The sequence below is a fragment of the Sceloporus occidentalis genome, unplaced genomic scaffold, assembly GCF_023333645.1.
Source record: "Sceloporus occidentalis isolate IW3139 unplaced genomic scaffold, rSceOcc1.0.p SCAF_76, whole genome shotgun sequence".
Classification (NCBI taxonomy): domain Eukaryota; kingdom Metazoa; phylum Chordata; class Lepidosauria; order Squamata; family Phrynosomatidae; genus Sceloporus; species Sceloporus occidentalis.
Window position 1 is genome coordinate 45,001 of NW_028317056.1, and position 11,132 is coordinate 56,132.

Below are 11,132 nucleotides of genomic sequence, written 5' to 3' on the forward strand. Positions count from 1 at the left end.
GGATCAGAGTGCTGGCGGGGATCAGAGTAGTGTGAGTACTGGCGGGGATCAGAGTAACGTCGGGGATCAGAGTACTGGCGGGGATCAGAGTAACGTCGGGGATCAGAGTACTGGCGGGGTTCAGAGTAACGTCGGGGATCAGAGTAACGTCGGGGATCAGAGTAACGTTGGGGATCAGAGTAACGTCGGGGATCAGAGTAACGTCGGGGATCAGAGTACTGGCGGGGTTCAGAGTAACGTCGGGGATCAGAGTAACGTCGGGGATCAGAGTAACGTTGGGGATCAGAGTAACGTCGGGGATCAGAGTAACGTCGGGGATCAGAGTAACGTCGGGGATCAGAGTAAAGGCGGGGATCAGAGTAACGGCGGGGATCAGAGTAACGGCGGGGATCAGAAGGAGGTTGGATCGTTCACTTTATCAATAATCAATCAGGAAGGCTGGAGTGATGTCGGGATCTCACACAGTAACGAGGTCGGGCATTGCCTGTGACCGATGTATTGATCTGTGATCTCAGGGTGATCGTTAGTCGGATTACCTGGACGGCACTTAGGAGATCTAAAGAAAGACGCCAATGATTCCTGCGCTTGTAGAGAAGTCAACGCCGAGGAGTCGTTAAACCCTAATAAAGAGAGAAACAGACAGTGAATGGGTCCAGCGAGGGGCGTGTGAGATCTTGTCTATCACTGACCGTGTCACTTTGTGCCACCAATAGGGGACAACGTGAACAATTGTGCCCCCCCTCGCTCTTCTTGTTGGGTGCCCCTCAATAGAGTGCTAGAGCTGGGTGACGAGACGCATCTTCTTCACATGGTGTCCCTCAAGACCTGGTGACACTTGCGGCAGAAGCTTTAAGCATTCACTCGCTGATGTCAAGCGAGGACCGTTGTCCTGAAATGTTGCATGTGTTTGTGATGTAAGCACTGTGTCGTGTGATGTAACCGGCCTCAGAAAGTCTGGCCAGGAAAACATTTTATTTTTACACAAAGTTCTCAGGGACAGAAGGTGGCATTTTCTCCTATTTTTCGAATATGGAAGCCCTAACGCTTCCTCAAAGAGCAGAAGGTGCACAAGCGGCAGGGGAGAAGGTGCTCATCGGAAGACAGAAGCGGGAAGGAGGCGTCTAAACACCCGGATAAACGACTCTTTCCCGATCAGAGCCGTAGAACCTGAAATCCCCCCACGTCAGGCAGATAATGTGACAGGAGAGCGGTCCACCCCTTGGATAAAACCTCGATAGAGTTGACTTTTGCCGGGCGTGGCGTGACGTGCCGAGACACGTATTCCTGGAAAGCAGGTGATTCGGGGCGTGGGAGGGACACGCGGCTGGATGTTTTGTCTTGATTCCTCTAATTCCCCCCCTGCACCTCTGTTGATACCCTGCTCATCGGGGCAGACAGAGTGACCTCGAGCCCCAGAGATATATAACGTCACACAGCTCAGTAAATAACAATGACATCACAGAGTGACCGATGGGCCTGCGGGGGCCACAGCTGCTTCCAACCCACACCCTGCGGAGCTGGATACCAGCAATGCCCCTCTCCCCAGATTTGGTGAGACTGTCTGGATGCTCTCTGTAATTAAATACCTGGTGTGGGGCAGGACTGATTTTTGGGTGGTCCCACTGTGGATTTATTTATAGGGGGGAGACTGTGCCGCTCCTTACCCCTTGCCTTTAAAAAAAAAGGTCTCTATAGGCAATTTCATCTACAGGATCTTCATGGGTTATACAAACTAATATTTGCAACCCCCCCTGCCATCGGCCCCCTCTCCTGGGAACCTTTAACTTGCTGTTAAAATAAATGCCCCCTTAGCCTATGGCAGGCTGGGGTTTATTGAATCGTCCCCGAAGCTCAGGTTTATGGGCTCTATGCGTAAGTGAAGAGCCACTCATCCTCATCACCGCGAGGATGGATTATCGCGCCCCGGTGTAAGGTGTTAATTACACCAATTAGTGAACTACGCAGCCCAGATAAATATAATTATCAGACGAACACCCATGGAGCTCACATCCAGGAGATAAAAAGGAGGAGAGGGAGCCCCAGAGGAGGAAAAAGAGAGGGTGGGAGACGACCCTGAGAGGGAGAAAGAGACGGGGTCTATTCATTAGCCAGCGAGTGCATGCTCATTGATAATAAATGCGAGTAGGACGGTCGTGGTTCTGCCCTGTCTGATTTACCGATGACAAAGACGTTCATGCGCAGACACGATGTGCCATTGTCTTCACTCTCCGGGAACACGGTTACCTTCCAGAAGGGGACACGCAGAGCCACAGACACCCCTCCGCGGAACGCCGACCTGAAACAGAGGCAGCGGCGTTATGATGTCATCAGGTCCTTCACAATATAACATCCTGTGATCTCAGAGCAGCTGGTACATTGCTCTGTATAAAACACAGTATTCTGTATGTAACGCGTGACACACGGAGGCCTCTAAGCCCCAAAGACTGACTCAAACAGCTCAATGACACAACTTGTTCTTCGACAATAAAAAGTAATCTCTTAATTTCCTCCGATCCTCTCTTCCTGTTCGTTTTTTGTTCTATAAAAAGCCGCCCATCAGCCACCATTAATTTGGGTCTCAAATTGTGGAAAATGAAGGCAGATCCCATCGTTAACGAGGAGTTATTAGTGATGACGATGATATGTAAAACACCCGCTGCAGGGTTCCGGGGACTCACTTATTGAACGGGATCTCTCTTGGGAACAAGAACGAGGAGACGGGAACGCTGGACCGGATCCGAGCTTCGCTGCGCCCCACGGAGTCTGACTGAACCGCCATGACCCTTCCGATGACTGCAACAGAGAGTGTGGACAATAAGTCACGTGACCTCATATACGCAAACTCACTGATTTATCTATACATTATACAGGGGCCGGTCGCTGATTTATCTATACCTTATGCAGGGGCCGGTCGCTGATTTATCTATACATTATACAGGGGCCGGTCGCTGATTTATCTATACCTTATTCAGGGGGCGGTCGCTGATTTAACTATACATTATACACGGGGCCGGCTCACTGATTTACCTATACATTATACAGGGGCCGGTCACTGATTTAACTATACATTATACACGGGGCCGGCTCACTGATTTATCTATACATTATACAGGGGCTGGCTCACTGATTTATCTATACATTATACAGGGGCCGGCTCACTGATTTATCTATACATTATACAGGGGGCCGGTCACTGATTTATCTATACATTATACAGGGGGCCGGCTCGCTGATTCAACTATTTATTATATAGGGGCCTTTACCTGTGAAGTCGCCAGACAGCGGCATGTTGGGGTCCGTCACCAGACGCTTGCCCCATTCGGTGATGGCTCCGTGCTTTGTTGTCAGGTCTCCTACCCTACAGTGTAGAGGATTCAGGGGGCTGCACAGGGAGACAGGACCCGCCTGAGGAAGAAAGGGCAGAGAATGAGCCAACGGGGCCCTGTCCCAACAACAGCGACGTCTCTGGTGGGCATAAACAAAACATTTACACGTAATATCTAAAAAGCAGTGCCCGCGGGGGCATTCGCTCCATGGACCCTACTCGCATCTTGGGCCTGGGCACAGTACATGTTGTGTTGGGTAGTGTGGAAGGCCAGGCAGGGGCCCACTTGGTGCATGCGGCCCCTCACCTGCAGCAGAGATTTAAATACATATTAATCCTGGGTCTGATACAAAGTTGTACAAAGAAAATGTGTGTGTATATATATATATATATGTATGTGTATCTATGTAGGTAGGTATATATATATATATATATATATATATATATATATAGGTATATACGCATATATTTATATACGTATGTATGAGTATATATATATATAGATGTAGGTAGGTATATATTTATATACGTATGTATGAATATATATATAGATGTAGGTAGGTATGTATATATTTATGAACATTTTATTGCTGCAGCGGACAGGCTGCCCATGCGCTGCCAGGACTCAAAATGGAGGAGCTGGCTGTTTTTCCAGGTGATCAGCTGCACCAATCAGGGACAGCCTTTCTCTGGGATTTTGTGAGGTGATGTTGGGTAGTTGCAGGGCAGAATATGAGAGGGAAGCTTGAAGGAAAGGCCTTCAGAGCTCAGCACTAGGCCTGATTCCCCAGCTTCACAGCCCTATACATCCCCTCAGTACCCTGATATCTGCTCTGAGGGAGGCTGCTGGTGAGCTGTCTGACAGAGAAGAGCCCCTGTGACCGGACATAGAACTGGTAGGCGGCCATTGCACTCACACACCCTGTTCTGTAGGCCCTGCACACACGCGTGTTATACTTACATTTAAATGGGTAATGCTACCCAAATCCATTTTAATGGCCCCACTATGTGCACCATTCTCCTAGAACTGCAGGGTGGAGGTTGTTTGGAAGGGGTATTAGGGGAATGAGTTATTAGAGGACTGGGTAATTAGAAACTGTATAGTTCTGTTATTATTGTTATTCCTGTGATAGCCCCCAATACTGTATAATAATAAGACCCGACTATCTTGTTCCTGTCTGACCTCCATGAAGGGTCTCACCTGATTTGGGATCCCATATGGGTTATAGGATTCTCCCTCACGCTCTTCAATGAACCAATGGAGGCTGATGTCCTGTGGAGAACAGGTTACATTTATAATTCTCCCAGATAGAAGGACCCATCCCCGTCATGGCATGGCCATCTGGCCCAGAAATCCCTACTTTACCTGGCTGGGAATCCCAGAGGTGGCTGTGAGCTCTGTCAGGATGGTGGTATCGCTCGCGCTTCCATCAGGATACACAATTTGGGTCTACAATCAGAGAACAAGTCATTAGGTCAGTGGTATTTGTAGACGTCTGGCCAATAGTGGCCGGTGGCCCATAGATACCAAGAGCTTATTCATCCTTTATCTCCATTTGGTGCCACCATCAGCCTCCTTCATCTTCTTGCCGCTTATTATTACCACAAGATCTTTGCTTTAGGAACCAGGATCTCCCTCCTCTCCCAGTTCATCGTTACCAGTAACCTCAACCAGTCCTTATTTTATTACTGACTTGTAATTCTATAAATGGGCACATAATTCCATGACGCAGGGGTCTACTGTTAGATCCCTTTCCGTTACAGAGGTAAGAGATGAGTCCTCACCATGGTGACACTGCCACTTATGTTGCCTGTAAAAATTGCTCTGGTATCAATTCGATCTCCTTCTGGCATCGGCTGGGGAAGCACGGTGCAGCACTGCATTCTGGGAGACAAAAAGATGCAAATTTGTCACCAGCCAAACCATTAAGAATGCAGTGTTGTCGCTAGGAAGTCTCCTTTAGGGATCCTTTCTACTCCCCTCCACAAACAGCAGGAAATACCCCCATATGCCATATTATATATTAGCTACACCAACAAATAAAAAACAAAATATATTAAAAAAAAATCTCAAAAAGTGTGGATATGCTTAAATTTCATTTAGAAAATGAGAATTCAGAACGCTTCTCTACTACAATACTATATAATATATATTAAATAGTTCTTCTGATTTAACATATCTTGGTGTAAAGAAATAAACATAATTATTCTAAAACTCTGAGACATGCCAGGGACAGCTGCATGCTCTCCTTTGTGATGGCAATCGTTGGCCACAAGGGTCTTAGCACAGTCTGTGAGTGTCAGGTCGTACACAAGGGTATGTTAGGGTGACATCGATAGCTTTAGCTACGTTACTGATGTAACAGATCCATTGTACTTTTATGGGTAATGTATTGTCCTGAGTGAAAAGTATATTCTGGGAAGTGCGAATATGTAGCTGGAATGTCAGGGTTTCGTTTACCTCCGTGTTTTGCTAAATCAGCTCCTATTAGGGCATGGTCTGGTATTTTGGGTTTTAGCCTCTTACCTTGAGCCGTTACTGTAGTGGATGACCAGGGATCTCATGATGATGCTGTTCATCCCAGACAGGGGGAAGTTTGTGTCTCTATACTGTTTGCTTATCTGGTCTCTGGCCATAAGAGAGCCGTGTCGGCCACTGATATCCCCCACTTCATATTCATCATCTGTTCCTTGGCCCTCGGTAGGAGATGCTGATATGTTCACCATAAAAGGGTTGAAGTGACCTTTGATAAAAGCATTTAAGCAAGGGTTAGTAGACCCAGCAATGACAGGCAGCTCATGGATATGGAAGCCTCCTGCACGGCCACTGAGTCCACTAAATTGTATGTTAATGGATGTTATATCCAGATCTGATATCTGTGAAGCACTGAGCTGACCCTGAGCATCACCAGGCCCAAACCAAATGCTAGTTCTGCCTATTGCTGGTCGTTGGAGTAAGATATTGGCACATGCCATCCGTATAGGAGAATCTTTTGGACCGTGGACAACCAACGACTTCCCTACAATGGAAAATGGTCCTGTTAAAGATGAGGACGTGTCTGTGAAGAAGTATCGTACTGGAGCCTGAGCCAAGAAGGAAATGGCCTTGTGTCTCCCTGCGTAGTCACCGGCTTCACATAAGAAAGGATTTGATGAACCACAATCCTGGCTGTAGTTGCCCACTGTTGGCACCTTGTGTGGATTAAAATGCCCACCAGCTTTGACACAACTCTCAGTCACTGTTTGCAGTGGAAATTCGTGGACATGCCAGTTGTGGCCATTGGTTGTGATGCCTGAGGCAAGAGAGAGCTCCACTAACACAGAAAGATCATTGTCTGGGTCGGCCAGAGACTGCCGGAACATTACTCGTCCGATTACCCCTTTACGGAAGGATGCAATTGCTATGATAACCTCATCTTCCAGCTGAATAGTGCTGCAGGCCCATGGGAAGCCACTTGTCTTCAATAGGACAATTGAACGCCCAATAATACTGTTAGCACCATAGAGGGGCAAATTGTAATCGGTCAGTGTAGTCTTAAATTCCTGGTGCCCCTTCAGCACACCATGACGGCCACTCAGATCTCCAATCTTCCAATGACTGTGGTCATTCCCAGGTGCTTTTGGGTAACTGGGGTCACTTGCATTTATTCCCCAAGGGTTCCAAATATCACCGGCTCCTACATCACTACACAGGTTTTGTACTAGCTGCTGGCGAGCAGGAATAGGGAGAGAGTGGATGCCATAATGGTTGGCAACCCCTCTAAGATTCTGTATGTTAATCTCCAACTGTGTGGGATAAAAAGGTGACTGCTGTCTGAAAATAAAGGATCCACGCACACCGTGCATGCTAAAATTGGCATATGCATCTTTAGATCTTAGAATCTTCACCTCCGCACATACCTGTTGGCCCTCGAACTCCAGGATAGCAAATGGCATTACTGATGGTAACATTAACTCCTTCCTGCTCTTGGCAGTATTCTGCCGGCTCCCCACTTTAGTGTTGGCCAGAGATTGATTGAATTTAGGTTGACAACTGTCTGATAAGTAAACAACAGCAGTTGATGTAGAAGATCCGTCCAACAGAGCCAACTCTGCTATGGCAATGACCGGATTTGTGTCCAGTACCTGCAGGAGGTAGATATAGCCGATCATCCAGGTTCGGAATGTGGCACGCCACGTACGGAGATGACCACTGACCTCTTGAAGATTGGCACAAGCTTGGTGACCACAGGCCATTAACATCAAGGAACACCCACATAACCAAAGCTTGACTGGGATCTGAGCTTGTGAACCATCGATAAGGTTGGTGCTGTAAAGGGACCGACCTATATTCCCCGGGTGACAGGCATCCTGTGAAGTTCCATAGACCACTGGAAATTCATGGATAAAGATTTGGGCCTCATTACAGGGGCCAGACAGATTGGCCCTCAGAAGCTGAGAGTCTGTATTGATGGTAATGGAGGCTCTCAATCCGACCATGTCTACCTGGGCAACAAAGTCCCCTTCACACTGTGACCCTGCATCGAGGAGAAGAAGCTGTGGTTAGAAACTGAAAATGAGGAGATGTGACGAGAAACACATGGCAAGAACAAATGGTCAGCCATCAATCCAGCAAAGCCTCAGTAGAGGTGACTGACTGGCACAAGATGCAGGAGCAGGATGAGTGTGTAAGATTTGAACACCTGCTTCTGTGTGGCAGTGTGTGAGCGTGTGTGTGTTTTTGTATTCATTCCCCTCTTTAACACCCTCTCCAATCATTGAGTCTGTTTCCATTTTAGTGCTGTGCTTTCTTATTTCCAAATTTCCCTCGGTCTCATCTAGAACTCACCCCAATAAAGCAGAACCATGAACCAGAGAAGGAGCATATTATTCAGGGTATAGCAGTGCTCCTTCTGTCCTGTTACCGGTCTGGAGCTTTAATGTCACCCGGTCCCCCGCTCTCGGTCGGTGTTGCTCCGTCTCTCGGTCGGTGGCACTCTGTCCCCTGAATCTCAGTTGATGTCACCTCCTCACGCTGCAGGTATCATGGAGGAGTCGGAGTCTAGTGGAGATTTCAGGGAAAATTCATCTGAGACAACCGAAGCTCGTATGCTCTGGTTTCAGTTCTTATTATTGTATAATGATAGCCTCCCACTGGACAGGGCTGGCTGTGGAACTAATATTTACCCCCTGCAGAAGAGCAGCCCCAGGTGTCCTGAACAGGGTCACATGATTCTGTAATTGGGAAACCGGCGGCTGCTAGATATACTACGGCTCCACAGACTGGTCCTGAGTGCCCTCGGTGCCTCCTGCTCACACTCATCCTGCCATATACAATGTGCCATGCTGAATTAACCCATTAGACCTGAAACAATGCAAAGGCTGTTCCCAACATTTGGACTCATACTGGCCACAATCATATCTCAGTTATAAGTATAATTTGTGTAGATTCTAGTTAAAACAGGTTCTTTTTTCGCAGAAAACATGCTGTAAATTCATTGATGCCGAAGAAGGGTTAACAGAAAGGAGCTGTAGCTGATCCTTTGTCGTGTTGTCTGGGAGCGTTCTTTGTTTTATTTGCAGCGTGACAGACTCTCTCAGGAGGTCACACCTGTACTTGTCACACAATTTGCAGCCTCTAATCCTCCTTACAGGGGTCTGAGGACAATGTGTGTTCTCATGAGCCTCGGAGATGGAGGCCCTTCCCTGTAATCAGAGTGGATAAAGCTGAGCGACGGCCTCCGGCTCTCCCGTGAAACCTGGTGTTTTTAAAGATATCAGGAGATAGGAATAATACTCTGCTCCCTCTGGGTTTGCCCCTTTTGCCCCTCTCCATGATTGTGCCTTGGATTTAGGATGACAAGAAAGCACCCAAAGGAGGCTGCCACAAGTGTGTCTGTCTGTCCGTTAGCAGCATGAGGGGTCTGTCTGTAGATTGGAGGTATATGTGAAGATCTATGAACAAGTGTGTCTGTCTGTCCGTTAGCAGCATGAGGGGTCTGTCTGTAGATTGGAGGTATATGTGAAGATCTATGAACAAGTGGGTCTGTCTGTCTATCAGTTAGTGTACGGCAGAGTCTGTCTGTCCTACCTGGGCTGTTAGTCTGCCTGTTGGCAGAGTGTGGAATCCACACACCTGGATTTTAATTGTTTGTTAAACATGTGCCCTGGGAGCTCTCCATCCACAGTGGGGATTAATGAGATTAAATCCCTAATTATCGTCTATCAAAATCTTACAAGCCACGTACTTAATTAAATTACAATTAATTATGTGAATCAAGTTATTATACTACACTGCCCTCTAGTGGGGGGTGACTGAAGAGGAAAATAAATAAAAGCATAATATGGGTACCTCAGACGCCCTCTTAACTGGTTTAAGGGATATAGAGCTCGCCTTCACCCCCCTCAGCCGCTATCCCGCTGCCGGTAGTGTGTATGTCAGATGCTGCAAGTGGAAATAATGGAGGATGCAGTAACGCATAATGAATGGGCTGGATACACACTCTGGCCTCTGGTTGCCACCTAATTATTTTCTTTAGTTTGTCTTCCATTTTGGGATTTATTTATTTTTTTTAACCCCTTTTTTTTGTCCTTTTTGTACCCTTCGGGACCGAGGCTTTTTTAACACTTTTGCGGTGCTTGTGTTCAGCTGTAATTTTCTCCTCACCCATTAAGTGTACCCACACAAGTTATATGGTTTTTTTCAGGACAAGATGGGCTTTCTTCAGATACCGTTATTTTGATCATATCTTATTTACTATAAAATAATAATAAAACATGGTGAAAATTTGAAAAAAACCTTTGACTTTTATTTGAAAAATCTTTTACTCGCCTACAAAAGGAAGTAAAAAAACTAGCTTAATAGATTCTACTATTTGTCCTGAGTTTAGAAATACCCAATGTTTTTATGTTTTTTGCTGTTTTTTTTTATAAGTTATAGGGCAATAAGTACAAGTAGCGTTTTATGATTTCCAAACCTTTTTTCAAAATCTGGTCATTCTGCCTCCATCTCCTCTTTGAAGCCGGCTAAATCAGTTTACCCCATCAAACCATATATTTTTGAAAACTAGACACCCCAAGGTATTTCAGATGCTGGTATTTTAACCCTTTCATTCATGATATTCCACCACCAGCTTTTGCCAAAGTTTGTGGTAGTATATTTTTTTTTTTTATTGTATTTTTTTTCACACAAATTGTACTTCAGGAATGAATTCATGACTCCTGGTATGCATCACTTTCAAACAACACCCCAATGTGTGCTCAGCAACATCTCCCGGGTGCAGTGATACCCCACATGCATGGGTTTGTTTGGGATTTAAAATGCCACATTTGGGTTAGTTTGAGCCCGGCCACTCCAATTTACCCCATCAAACCATTCATTTTTTATTAAATTAGACACCCCTTGGGTATTTGAAATGCTTTTATTTTTTACTCTTTCTATGTCGAGATTTTTGAGAAGATAAAGCGCTAATTTTAGCACTTGCTCAAAATAATAAACTTTATTTTTTATTTTAGTTATTTTATTCTTTTTTTGGACTTTTTGGGGTTTTTTTTTACATTTTGCTGGTTCTGGATGGTTCCTCTGGTGACATCACTGCATAATTATTTTTAAATGTTAGCACTTTTTTTTGTAGCAATTTTTTTTTTTTTTTTAATATTTTACTAATTACATTGTGATTAGAAAGCTGGGCTCCGTTGACTTGCATGGTTCTGGGGTGTCCTGGGGTGGGTGTCTGATGTCGCTGAATGACTCGCGATCGAGGCATTTCAGCGACACCATTGAAGCTTGATCGCCTCCTAAACTCTTTTTTTTTTTAAACGGACTCCA